Genomic DNA, 14,931 nt, shown 5'->3' with positions numbered 1-14,931 from the left:
ACAATTTATATATATATATATATATATATATATATAGAATCGGTATGAAATATCGCTGGCCTAAACCTAACCCTCCCCCCCGCGGCTGTCCGCTCGCGGCGCCCGGCATCCCTTCGATCGGGACGCCGGGCACCTGTCTCCCGGCGTCGGGGAAATGACAGGCGTCTAGATATAGACGCCCGGCATTTCACCCTCGCCGGGATATGACAGTCGGGAAGCCGGCTGTCGGTATTAAGGCAGCCGGTTTCCCGATTGTATACCATATATATATATATGAGAAGGGGGGCAGTCCAAATTGGGAATACAACTATACCTACACAATACATTGCAAAAATTTAACTATCCATGTGTGAGAGGCATGTGGGTGGCGTATATATGGATAGTTACATATATATTAGGACTCGGAGGACTGCAGTGAGTGACATCACCGGCACTCAAAGGCACATGGGAGCTGTCAGGGAGGAGCTGCAGCCGCAGTAGCTCCCCTGTACTGCTCTCAGCCATCTCCATAGCTACGCAGAGGCTGCCCATTCGGAGCTCACAGACCTCACCGGCCTAATGAGACAGAGACAAAGCTCTCTGTCTCACTTTAAAAAAACAAATAAATACTTGTGCGCTGTGGGGATGGATTGGCCTGGCAGGGGGGGTTTCTAGGTACTCAGAAACCCACCCTGCGTGCGCCACTGATAGTGGTCTCCGTCCTGTAACTGACCATCTATTGTCTTGGTAGCCCAGAGAGTGGGTGGGCAGTCTGTGCAATGATCAGCTTTCACTGAGCTCACTACATGCAGACAAAGGCCCTAGGGGACCCCAGACTACAAAAAGCAGACCCCATTCTGGGGTGGACCAGCCTCATGCCGCTTGGCACTGGGGCTCTTCCTAGCACCTCGGTGTGTTGGGTGTCAGGGTAATAGTCCTAACGAAGAGATTATATATTGTGCAACTACAAGTCCCAAGAAGCCCTGGCAGGCCCCAGCATGCAATGCAAATAAACATCCCATTTTCAAAATCTTATATATAAAATTCATTGGTCTGTTTGTGTTTCCGGTTATGCATTGGGACACTCCTGCACCAATTGGGATGAGACCAACGCGAGGTGGTCCAGTTGGATCCTGGCCAGTGGTTAGGGTCTCTCGTTGGTGTACGCTAAGTAGAACTTTGACCCGGGGAGCCTGTTCTGAGCCTTCCACTGGATGGATTTGGACAAAAACTTCACAGAGTGGTAACATTGGATCCCAGAAGACATAGTAGGGGGTTGAGGTCCCGGGCAGATCTCCTGTTGGTGTATGCTGGGCAGAATTTTGACCCAGGGAGCCTGTTCTGGGCCTTCTGGATGGATTTGGATGAAAACTTCACAGAGGGGTGGCAATTGATCTGAGATGGAGTGGTTGGGGTCCGGGTTGGATCTCACAGCGGAGTGCGCTGGGTAGAACTTTAACGCAGGGAGCCTGGACTGGGCCATCCACTAGGTGGATTTGGATGACATCACATAATAAAACTGAATAACTTGAACATTTAAACCCGTATAAAGCCGGGTACTTCAGCTAGTTATTGAATATAAAAAAATAGATGTTGGGTTTAGTTTATTAGGCTCCTATATCCAGACAACCACAGTTGGCTCCTAACGTGGAGACAACAAGCATGAATGTGTGGTTAGTACTTACTCAACCAATCAGGGTGGCTAGCCGTTGATTAGTTGGAGAATGAGAAAACTGCTCTGATTGGCAGAGTGCATTTTGAGCCCTCCATCTTCATTCACTCATTTTTGCTGTGTTTCCTTTAGGGGTAGCGTGCGTCCAACCGTAGTCTCTATTTTTGGGTTAATGTAGAAGAGATTCACTGTGGATTTAGGAGTTTAATAATCAGGCAAAAAAGGGGCTTGGGGGCATTTATTAATTAAACATGTTTTTCTCCTTTGATAGCATGCAAGTGACATTTGGTATCCCCCAATCCCATTTCTATCAATACCCACAATCGATAGATTGGCACATCTCCCCCGTCTACATGATCCATCCCCCTAGTGCCTTTTTGCTCTCAACGCCCCTCGTCTAAAGGTCTAATTTTCTCTTTTTAACAATCTATTCTGAAATGTAACTGGTCAACATGAGCTCAGATGTGAGGAGGACATGGGTGAAACTCTTACCCCTGAAGCCTGGGACAAGGTTAGGGCTAGCCTCTCTAAGGGGTCAATCCTATTAGGTTAAATTGCGTGTAGCGAGTTTGTTTCTTGAAACTTAGACTTCGCGGTGAAGCGCGTTTCCAAGTATTCTCCAATCCAATTAAAATCCCTATTCGCACTACTCGCAGCGGAGGGGTGCGAATTGACTGCCAAATGAGATTTGCGAGAAATGCCTTAAAATTTGGGGAGACCATCCTGGATCCCCCAAAATGGATAATTTTGTTAGCTGTACCATATAGAAGGCTGTTTGTGGGCATTAGGAAGGTAATATAGTTTTTTAAATTGTGTCAAATGTCTGATCTGTGTTTTTTTTTTTAAATGCAAGAAAATGATCAAAAACACTTTTTTCGTTTAAACTCAAACAAAAATGCAAGAAAAATAGGAAAAGGTGATCTTGGGGTACTTTGAGGGCACCTTGAAAAATTGGAAAAAAAATACAATAATTTTTAGTTGAAAAATAATTAAAATAATGAAATGATTAAATTTGGGGTGCCTAAACTAACGAAAAAGTAGATTTTGGGGTAAGTTGTGGGAATTTTTTTTTTTTGCCCTAAAAAATTACATGTAATATTTGGACTAATTAAGCTAATTGCAAACTTTGAAAAGCCTAATTAGTCATTAGGGGGGGGTGCCCAAAGGGTTCAGCACAGTGTCCCGACATTTTAACCTTAAAATAAAGATTTTCCTTTCCATCTCTCACCCTCAGAGAGGTGCGAGTGGAAAGTTGCGAATTCAGTCTGACCGATTCAGTGCGAGTTGCTAATTGGATTACAAAATGAGTTCGCTATGCGAATTCGAAGTCAAAATAGCAACTCGCACCTCAGAATTCGCACCTTGACCCCTAAAACTTTATTTGCATGTAAATCGACAAAAATGGGTGTAAGATTTTCTTAAAATGTATTTGATCACTGGTGTAGATTACCTGAATGTCTGCACTCTGGGCCTGATTAAGCAACGATCGCAAATGCAACAACATACGCAGATTGAGCGATTATTAGCCATTGCGCATTCGTATAAGTCGCACTGAGCGTGCTCTGCGATCGCACAATGATTACACACACACAGAGGAATCCATTGCAGAGTGAGTGACAGGCGTTTGGGGGTGGTGACGGGGGAGTGGTCGGAGAAATGCAGGCGTGTCTGTCCGTTTGAATGCCATTGCATGGGCGTGCATAAATTAGCCACTGCGATTGCATACACAGCTTGAGAGCCCACTGAGTGCGAGGAGACTTGCGGTGCCTGCGGTTGGTCAGACTTGTAAATGCTGCGTGAGTGGTCGATGTGCATCGATGGTACCGATGTTTACACAGAAGAGCGACATTCGACTATCACCCATTTTCTAACACGCCAGTTGCTACCACACAGTGGGAGAAGGGGTGGCTCTCTGATAATGCACCCAGTCATCTGTTATATAGCAGTCACATAGGTGCTGACACCATGTATAAATTCTGGTAAAGGGACCCAATATCTGAGACTGTGGGACCGAGGCTACAGTATGTATAGTTGAGAATTATTATTAACAAGGTTTATATGGCGCCTACATATCACACAGCACTTTACAGAGACTATTTCATCATTCACCTCAGTCTCTGCCTCAGAAGACCCTGCAATCTATATTACTCACCACATGGATACACACCACCGGGACACTTGCAGGGGTGCCTCAGATTGGTTGTAAAGCACCAAATCAAATTATTTATGGTCAATGTAATGTAAATATGTTGACAGAAAGAAGTGCAAACCTGTCCACCACCACATAACTGACCTAAGGATGACAGATAACAAGAGATATGGTAAGAACTTACCTTTGTTATCTCTGTTTCTACAAAGTCCATAGGGTCCACAGGGTGACCTTGGGGTATAGCTGGATCCTGGATCCTCGGGCACCACGGAGTTAAAGCTTTCAGCTGCTCCCAGGATGCACTTGGGTCCAACCTCCCCTATACCCTGCCCCCGAGCCACAGGCACCTCAGTTGGTAAGCAGCCCAGGCCGGAGGAGGAGACGAAACAGAGAGAAGGAAGACTGGAACACACAAGAACCATACTCACAGAAATGGGAGACGGAAAACCGGTGACCAGTCACAGAGCCCATATGAAGCCAGGTGCGTCAGGGCGGGTGCCCTGTGGACCCTATGGACTTCGTAGAAACAGAGATAACAAAGGTAAGTTCTTACCATATCTCTTGTTTTCTACTTCAGGGTCCATAGGGGTCCACAGGGTGACCTTGGGGATGTCCCAAAGCAGTCCAACTAATGGCGGGGACGCTCCTGTGCTGATAGGAGAACCCGGCGCCCAAAGGATGCATCCTGAGAGGCAAAGGTGTCAAACGCATAGAACCTCAAAAAGGTCTGAATGGAAGACCAGGTGGCCGCCTTACAGAGCTGAACAGCAGAGGCGCCACGGCTAGCAGCCCAAGAAGGGCCCACGGACCGAGTGGAATGAGCCTTAACAGAGGCTGGAACAGGTAAACCCTCCTGCATATAAGCCTCAATAATAACAGAACGAAGCCAACGGGCTAGAGTCTGTTTGTTGGCAGGCCAACCCCTCTTGTGAAAACCAAAGAGGATAAACAAAGAATCCGACTTCCTCACAGAACTAGTCCGGTCCACATAAACCTGGAGTGCCCTTACAACGTCTAAGGAAGTCTCCCCAGCCGAAAGATCAGGTGACTGAAAGGCTGGTACAACAATTTCCTGATTAATGTGGAACCTGGAAACCACCTTAGGCAGGAAATCAGGACGAGTGCGAAGCACCGCTCTGTCCTGATGACAAATCAGAAAAGGGGGACGACAAGAAAGCGCCCCCAAATCTGAAACCCTCCTGGCAGAAGCAATTGCCAAGAGGAAAACAGTTTTAAAAGTTAGCCACTTGAGCTCCACTGACTCCAAGGGCTCAAAAGGAGGACCCTGTAAGGCCCTAAGAACCACCGCCAAATCCCACGGGGCCACAGGTGGCACAAAGGGAGGCTGGATTCTCAAAACACCCTGGAAAAAGGTGTGTACGTCCGGCATAGCAGCGATCCTGCGCTGGAACCACACCGACAGACCAGACACGTGTACCTTCAGTGAAGAAAGACGTAATCCTAAGTCCAAACCCGACTGAAGGAAAGCCAGAAACGCGAAACTCGGAACACCTGGGGATCATAGTTTCTGGCCTCGCACCACTGAAAGTAAGTGTGCCACACTCTGTGATAGATCCTCGCGGAAGCAGGCTTGCGCGCCCTCAGCATGGTGGTAATAACGGAGCTAGAAAAGCCCCGAGACCTCAGGACGGCTGTCTCAAGAGCCACGCCGTCAAAGATAGTCGACCCAGATCCAGGTGAAGACAGGGCCCCTGAGACAACAGGTCCCGCCGTTGAGGTAGGAGGTACGGAGCGTCGATGGACAGGCTCCGCAGATCGGAGTACCACGGCCTTCTGGGCCACGCTGGGGCCACCAGGATCAGTGTGCCTCCGTCCTGTTTGAACTTGCGCAGGACCCGAGGCAGCAGAGATATCGGAGGGAACAGGTAAGCCAGTTGAAACAGCCATTTCACCGACAGCGCGTCTATCAGACTTGCGCCTGCGTCCCTTGTCCTTGACCCGTACACAGGCAGCTTGTGATTGTAACGGGACGCCATCAGGTCCAGCTCTGGCAGCCCCCACTTGTCCACGAGTAGTTGGAATACCTCTGGATGAAGCGACCATTCCCCGGGATGCACATCGTAACGGCTGAGGAAGTCTGCCTCCCAATTGAGGACTCCTGGGATGAAAACTGCCGAGAGAGCTGGAAGATAGCGCTCCGCCCAAGCCAGGACGCGGGACACCTCCGACATCGCAGCTCGACTGCGAGTCCCTCCCTGGTGATTGATGTACGCCACCGTGGTGGCGTTGTCCGACTGCAGCTGAACGACCCTTCCGTGAAGAGCGGTGCCGGACGACTGCAGGGCTCTGTATACTGCCCGCAGTTCCAGGATGTTGATCGGAAGAATCGCTTCCTCCGCCGACCAACGACCCTGAAGTGACAAGGAGCCTGTCACCGCCCCCCAACCCCGGAGACTGGCATCTGTCGTGAGCAGAACCCATTCCGGGATCCAAAAGGGGCGCCCCTCCAGGAGATGCGCTGTCTGCAGCCACCAGGCTAGGGACAGACGCACCTCCGAGGACAACACCAGCATCTGAGAGCGGATCCTGTGTGGCAATCCGTTCCATTCTGAAAGAATCAGCCCCTGCAGGGGCCTGGAATGGAACTGGGCAAACTCCACCATGTCGAATGCCGACACCATGGACCCCAAAACTCTCATCGCTGAGTGCACCGACACTCTGCCACTGCTCAGACAACTGTGAATCCGCAGCTGTAAGGAGGAGACCTTCTCTGGAGTCAGAAAAGTCCGTTGCTGACGAGAGTCCAGCAGGGCCCCCAAATGAACCATCCGTTGTGATGGGATGAGGGAGGATTTCTTCCAGTTGATCAACCAGCCGTGCGCCTGTAGACAAGCGACCGTCAGGTGGAGATGCTGGATCAGTACCTCCGGGGAGCTTGCCAGCAAGAGGAGGTCGTCTAGATACGGTAGCAACCGTATCCCCTGGCTCCGAAGGTGAGCCGCCATGACCGCCATCACCTTGGTAAATACCCTTGGTGCCGTGGAGAGACCAAAGGGTAGAGCCCTGAATTGGTAGTGGTTGTGGAGAATAGCAAACCGCAGAAACCGTTGGTGCGATGTTGCTATAGGCACATGGAGGTAGGCGTCCTGGATATCCAGGGAGACCATATAATCCCCCGGTTCCATCGCCAGTATGATGGAACGCAAAGTTTCCATCCTGAATTTGGGAACCCTGAGAAACCTGTTCAGGGACTTCAAATTGAGGATGGGGCGATGAGAGCCATTGGGTTTCTGCACCAGAAACAGCGTAGAGTAATACCCCATCCCACGTTGAGACTGTGGTACGGGTATAATGACCCCCGCCGTCAGCAAGGCCTCTATGGCTTCCTGAACCTGCAAGGCCTTGGTTTTGTCCTGAGAAGGACTTGTGCAAAAAAACTGGCAAGGCGGCCTGTGCCGAAAAGACAGGGCGTACCCCTGGGAGACCACTTCTCGCACCCAGGCATCCGTGGTGGTATTGTGCCAGCACTGGGCGAATTGAAGAAGTCGGCCTCCCACTCTGGGGTCCCCCAGAGGGAGGCCCGTCCCATCACGCAGAAGGCTTATCTTCTGGCTTGGAAGAAGGGCGCCTAGCACTCCAGGCTTGCTTCTTTGGCTTTGAGGCGGTCTTGGGTGCGGACTGCCTCGGGAAGGACTGACCCTTTGCCTTGCCCTGAATCCGAAAGGAACGAAACGCCGAGCTCCGGACCTTAGCAGGTGTAGTAGCTGAAGGGAGGAAGGCTGACTTGGATTTTGCCAGGGTATCTACTATTTTGTCCAGGTCCCCATTAAAAGGTAAGGCCTCCAAGCCTTTCTTTGAATCCGCGTCTGCTTTCCAAGACCGCAACCACAAGGATCTACGAGCAGACACTGCTGCCGCCGAAACCCTAGAGGTCAACAGGCTAGCATCCAAAGATGCTTCTCCAATGTAGGAGGCGGCATCTCTCATCTGTCCTAACAACGCCCTCTGGACGTCCGGAGATTCATCCGTAAACGTGTCCTCCAAGGCGTTGGCCCACCCCTCAATGGCCTTGGCCACCCAGGAGATGGCCATGGACGGCCGGGCTACAGCCCCTGAGAGAGAATAAATAGACTTTAGACAAGTCTCCACCTTCCTGTCCGTAGGATCCTTCAGCGAGGATATAGACGGCAATGGCAAAGTAGCACTCCTGATGAGGCGTGTTACATGGGAATCGACTGCAGGCGGAGTTTCCCATTTCTTACAATGCGCTTCCGGGAATGGATAATTGGACGCCAAGCGTTTCTGTGGCAGGAAACGCTTACTGGGCGTCTGCCAGGCCACCGCCATGTGATCAGTCAACTGATCAGACAAGGGGAACGCTGTAGAAGTAACCTTAGCTTTTTTAAAACTAGGATACCTTGACTTGGGAGCGGGTGCCTCATCCTCAATCAGAAGAATAGCCCGCACCGCCTTAACCAGAGCCCGCACATTGATGGAAGACTTAGTGTCTACCTCCTGGACTGAGGCATCTGAGGCTGAGTCATCCTGTACCTCACCATCATCCGAGAACCCCTCAGAATCCGAAAGATGCGCAGCCTGTGCCATGACTGAGCGTTTAGACGCCCTGGAGGGCACGTCACTGCGCAACATCGACTGAAAAGCCGAAGATGCTGCCGCCAAATCTTGGACAGTGTGGGAAAGCGCATCCACCCAGGGTGGAGGAGCTGTCACCGGAGCCTGAAATGGCACCACAGCCGGCTGTGCCACAGGGGTGGACTGAATATACATTGGCAACCCCGCTTAGGGACCAACAGGCTGAGACCCCGGGGGAGTTTGCAATAATTGTGGGACACCCGGGGAATGGGGGATGGCAGGCTGGGGCAACGCCCTAGTAGGGGCTGCAGTCGGGACCGACAGACGGTCCGCGATGGACACCAGCACCTGGGAAAACATCGCCCATGGTGGCTCCTGCGAAATGGGAGGTTTAGACGTACCAGGGACCGCCTGGCACCGTCCGCACAGGCCGTCCTGTGACAAATCATCCCTATCCACTCCTGCAGAACAGCGCCTGCAGGAGAACAATGCTGGAGCCCCGGAGTGCTCAATCTCCTCCTCAGACATGACTTAGGAAGAAAACGTGCGCACTCACCAGTGTGCTGAACAACAGCCCACAATATGGCACCGTGTAGCACACAACTGTATGTGACGGACCTCACAAATACGTGATCTATATAGGTGAGGTCAGTAGAAACACCCTTCCCCCGCACACCTGTATGGCTTGTAGGAGAAGGAAAGGGATAGGTACAGGCTGACAGTAAGTAGAAAAAAGACACAGACAGGCAGCACTAGCAAAAGTCACATACCATGCAGGAAGATATACTCACTGCACCTTTCCACTACAATCAACCTCCCAGATTCAGTGTCTGGGAGGGCTATAGCGCTGTGTACACTGTCCTTGTCGGGGGAGAGGTACACAGGGGGACCGGTCCGCGTGCTCCCTGAGAGTATCCACGCTGCCACAGAGAAAATGGCCGCTGGAGACCTCAGAGGAGGAGTGGCCGAGTATCTGCAGCTCAGCGATGCCAGACTCCGAGCTGAAAGGCGCGCTGAGCTGAGGGGAGGAGCCGCTAGACAGGGAAGGCTTCCTCCCCTGGCTAGCATATTAACCCCCGGGTTGCCGGCATCCCGCTTGCCGCGATATTAACCCTGGTGGTCTAGTGGTCTGGCGGGGTATGCCTCCGCTGGAGGGGGGGCCCGCCGCCACCGCTAGCGCCCCCGGTCTGTCCCCTAGACCGGGGGCATGGGACTGCATTTGAAAGGAACCCGCGCACCGCCGCTAATCAGCGGTGCGCGGCTTACCTGATCTCCCCGGCGTCTTCCGGCAGCAGTCCCGGGGGAAACCAGAGTCCGGCTAGTACAGACTCTGGCTTCCCCCGCCGCGATCCCCAGTTCAGTGCTGGCGTCGCGGCGCCAGCAGGGAGAAGGAGCGGCAGCGTGGGCGTCTGTACAGACAGCCCAGCGCTGCTGCTCTAGAGAAAAAACTTATAGTAAAAAATAAATAAATTTAACTAAGTTAAATAAAAAATTAAAAGCTTTAGGGGGCTGCTCCTGCAGCCCACCCCGCAGGGTGACCCGACTCCGGCCGGGCACCATCTAAAACTGAGGTGCCTGTGGCTCGGGGGCGGGGTATAGGGGAGGTTGGACCCAAGTGCATCCTGGGAGCAGCTGAAAGCTTTAACTCCGTGGTGCCCGAGGATCCAGGATCCAGCTATACCCCAAGGTCACCCTGTGGACCCCTATGGACCCTGAAGTAGAAAAGCATGATTTACTTCACTTTACTACATTTATTCTGAATTTCTCAATAACACACATTTGATTTAGGGGTGCCGTGAAAACAAAGCTGATACTTTAGGGCGCCGTGATTCAAAAAAGTTTGGGAACCACTGCACTAAGGGGAACTGGCTTATGATCAAAACACAACAACCCTTTGACCAGGTGGTTTCACCTAAGTAAATATTTATCCTAAAATTAGAAAATGCAAGAAAGCCGTCCCTCTTTGTACATAGGGCTAAGACCCTGTCAGCAAGGTGCTTCTGACTCCTCAGCAAAGGCCATGTACTGATCATTGCATTTGCTCTTGTTATCCTAGGGTAGCTCAGTGGTTAGCATTGCTACCTCACAATGCTGGGGTCATGGGCTTTATCACGACCAGGGCCCTATCTGTGTGGAGTTTGTATGTTCTGTCCATGTTGGTGTGGTTCTCCCCTGGGTGATTGGGTTTCCTCCCCAAAACCACACGGTCAGATTAATGTGGTAGAGAATTTAGGCTATAAGCCCCACTGCGGCAGTGGTCGGTATAAACTGCTGCCTAATATGTGGGTGCGATATATTAAGTGTTAATAACTAATCTGAGCAAAGTCTGGGCAACTTGACAAAATGCAGACTTTGTGGAGTATGAGCCAAGTTCGCTCTATTCAGAATAACACTGCAGGTGGGGCTCATAATTCATTATACATGTTAAAATCAATATAATTAATTTTAAAAGCAGGACTACTGAGGCCAAACAAAAAGGGGGCTGCAGCCAGTCAGGGTACAGAATGATACAAGGGTTATCCAGAAAGTAAAGACAGTTTGACTAATAACAAAAAAAAAGTGTTTTTTTAAATACATAGAACCTTTGTTTCATTTAGGCATTTATCATATCTGTCTATAAGCTTTAGAATCCCCTTGTTGTATTCGGCTGCCTGCAGTCCATTCAACAGTTGCTGACTGCACGCTTCAACTCATCATGGCTTCCAAAACATTTTGCGTCCAGTAAGTTTTTAGGGTCGATTCAATTGTATTTTTCCTCTCCATTGGGGGCACAGGAACTATGCTGGGGAATAGGCTGTGAAGGACAGGACACCAAACAGTCTTTGACTTCACAGGGAGCATCCAGTCAGGCCAGTTGTCGTTTGGTGCCAGCAGGAGTCGGGCACACTTTTACAGCGAGCTGCTTATGCAGACTTAATTTTTATTTATTTTCTTTAAATTTTAATTTGGATTGAGCAGCGCTCAGCACTGCCGCTTCACCAACCCCGGGGTCATCGACCTCGGCCTGGACAGTGACAGCACATAAGGCCACAGACGCCATGGTAAGGAGACTAACAACGGCCTTTGCCCAGGGGCTCCATGTCAGAAGCGGGAGGTGGGCTCTCCAGATTAGCTTCTCACCCAGCCCCTGGTGTGTTTCCTTATGGAGGCTTCCCGACATTGGGTTTCTACTCTCCCTCCCGCAGATACGCTGAATGGCCATGTAGTTGCAGCCGGCTGCAGCTAGTCTCCAGCGAGCTGGGCTCTTGTCTCCCTGTATACCTCACTCCCAGGGGAATCCGTATGAATGACCACCGGCCCTAAGGCAGTTCATATCTCGACGCCGGAAGCAAAGGAGGGGACCCGTGTGCAGTCTCCGACATGGGCCCCCTCCTCTCCGCCCGGCGGCTGGCAGCGCACTGAGCTGTGTGCGGCCAGCGCCGGAGATATAGACCCTGGGCACTAGAGTGTGCCCACAGTCTATAGTGTATGCACAGGTCAATGGTAAAATGGCCGCGGTGGCCATTTTCCCTGTACTGCGCATGCGCAAATGACAGGAAAATGGCCACCGCGGCCATTTTACAGCGCTGGGCCCCCGCACCGACGTGGGACTCCGGAGAGGTAAGTAATATTATGGGTGCAGGGTGTGTGGTGCGGGGCCCCCCTGGACCCAGGGGCCCGTGTTCCCCGCACACCCTGCACCCATTATAGATACGCCCCTGGCCGGAAGACCGGCAGTGGTGAAGATCCCGACGGGATTTAGGTAAGTATAACTAACCCTACCCCCTCCCCTAACCCCCTCGTTCCCGCAGCCTAAACCTAAGTTTCTTGGGAAGGGGGGTGCCTATCCCTAATCCCCCCTTCCCCAGCCTAACCCTCCTGGGGGAGTGCCTAACCCTAAGTCCCCCCAGCTTCGTGTGTGGGAATTGCCTTGGATTCTACCATTTCCTCCAAGAGCAATGCACCTGTGGAGGTGGCCAAGGAGGTAGGAGCTCCTGTATTACGCACATGTCTGTTGGTCGCAGGAACCAATCCAGGCTGGTCTCTGTATCTGGTGCTGCACAGATGCGCAGCAAGAGGTCCCATTCACAGCCTGCAACCAGAAGCCAGCTTGGGCTGCATCCCTGCTGCAGATAATTTTACAGCTGGTTGACGGTTTATCAACTCTCGCTCCTCCCCTCCCTCCTGCAAGGGCCCACCCTGCCACGTTTCTGCAGTCATCCACTTTGGAACCGCCATGGATGAGTTCCTTCTGCCAGTCAGTTTAGGGTTTGGTGCAGGTGTCCACCTCCTCCCAGCAGATGCTGGATATTAGGGATGGGACATCGAAAGAAAACATTGGAAGTATCGATGTTTTTAAAAATGCATACAAAACATTATTTAGATATAAACATTGGTTCTCTGGAACCGATGTTTTACTTTTTTTTTTTAAGCAAACTATATTGAAAATATAATAGACTAATACCCTTTCAAAATATATCTATCTTCATGGAGGCAAACAGTATACACACACACACACTCAAACGGTGCAAAAATTTCAAAGCTGCAGTTTTAGACAAAGTAACATGCTTTGTGGTAAATCAAACTTGTTATTGAAGGTGTCTACAGGCGGGTATCCACTAGGCGAATAAAATGAGCGATATAACGATATAGTTATCATTCAATCGTGCACAAATTGGGCATGAAAATGTCGGAAATGACCAGCGATGCGCGCTCCGCTGGTAGTTTCCGACATCAATCATCGTCTGAACATGCTAGTTACTCTGCCGATAACGACATATTGACTATGTTCAGGGATGAGGGAGGGTGCCTACACTGAATGACTGATCGTTCAGTGTAGGCACTGCAGGGGAAGAGGAACGACTGTACAATTACAATGTTGTAATCGTACTGTCGTTACCTCATCTGCTAGTGGATACGCACCTTTACAGTCTCACTCTTCTCTTTCTCAATTTAAATCTCTTGTCCATTCTTCCAGACTTAGTAACTCTTTCAGCCTGAGCCTCCTCTTTCATTTTTTTCTCTCTGTCTCTTCTCCACTCTCAGCTTAAGTCTCTGTCTATATCGGTAGGTAGTCGGCGTGCCGACGGTCTTAATACCAGCACCAGTATCCTGACCGTCGGCATCCCGAAGGGAAGTATCAGGGTGTAGGGGGAGGGCGCGGGGAGGGATGTTAGGTTTAGGGGAGGAGGAGGGGGGAGATTAGGTTTAGGCACCGGGATGGATGGGTTAGGGTAGGAGTTAGAAAACTACTCACCATTGAGTCCTATGGATGTCGGTATCCTGGGTGTCTGGATGCCGCTGTCGGTATTCTGACTAGCAGCATCCCGACCAGTGGCAAACGCAGGATTTCTAGAGGAGGGTTTCCAAATGCTTGACTTTAGAGCGAGTGTGCCCAGTCCATGAAGTGGGCATAATTAGCACTTAACCAGCTTTAATATGTGTCATACATAGTGTATAGCGTGTCAAGATAATTCCAGCATATACAGGACCAGTGATCACAGTAAGCCATTGTATATGAGCTGAATGTTTTTATTTCAGATGTGGGCTCCATTCCAGAGCATTGGAGCAAGTCCGGGAGTCTGGGGGAGCAGCAGAAGAACCCAGCACTACCCTGGGGATATATGTACATATTGGTCTCGTCATGCACTGGATAGTGTATTATTATATGGTATTAATAATTAACCATAATGATGGTCTATAGCAGTGCACCCCTAACAGTGCATGTTTTCCAGATCTCCTAGTTGGTGCACAGATGTATGTTAAAAGATCCACAGGCTGGTGTTAAGTATTTAATTTGTGATACTGAGAAGCACATGCAGCACTAGTAAAATTATATATTACCATTTCTATTGTGGTCATGGTGTGGGCTGGGGAGGGGGGTTTCCAGGCAACCGGAAACCCCCCCCCTGCGTTTGCCTATGCCGACAGCCAGGATATCATACCCAACCTGTCTATATCATCACACACACACACACTCTCTCTCTCTCAGCTCCTCACCAATGCTGTCACTCCAGACACTTAGGCACCGCTGGGTCTGTCATACAGTGCACATGCAGTGAGTGCCTGACAGTGACACTGTGAGACTGACTGCTCAGTTACCAATAGCTGCAGCAGCCAGACACCCCAGCAGCCAACCAGTGTTCACTGAGAGCAGAACCAGTGAGCCAGGGGTGGGACTGTCCTATGTGCTGCAGCCGATTGGCTGTCCAGAGTGTCTTTCACTCTGTCAGCCACCACCCTCAGCAGCAGTAGGCACGCAGCAGTAGTAGCCCGTTCAGTGTTTTGTACTCTCTTAAGTTGTAATTGAATATAAAACAAGGAGAGAGCCAGCTGGCAGCTCAAAGCAGTGACAGCACCACACAGTGTCACACACACAAAAAAAAAAAAACATTGGAAAAGCAGGGAAAAACATCGGGGGGAGAAATCTTGCGATGGTGATGAAACATTGGACCCTATACATTGCAGGGTTGAACATCTGTACCAAATGATATCCATCCCTACTGGATATGGATCGTGCTTTCAATCATGGACCATCCAGGAGAGAAACAACTACCCCTCAAGTCTGCTAATGCCTCAGACTCTGAGGATTCCTAAA

This window comes from Taudactylus pleione, unplaced genomic scaffold (genome assembly GCF_031769625.1).
Source record: "Taudactylus pleione unplaced genomic scaffold, aTauple2 ptg000061l, whole genome shotgun sequence".
NCBI lineage: Eukaryota > Metazoa > Chordata > Amphibia > Anura > Myobatrachidae > Taudactylus > Taudactylus pleione.
Note: the sequence above shows the minus strand (reverse complement) of the source record.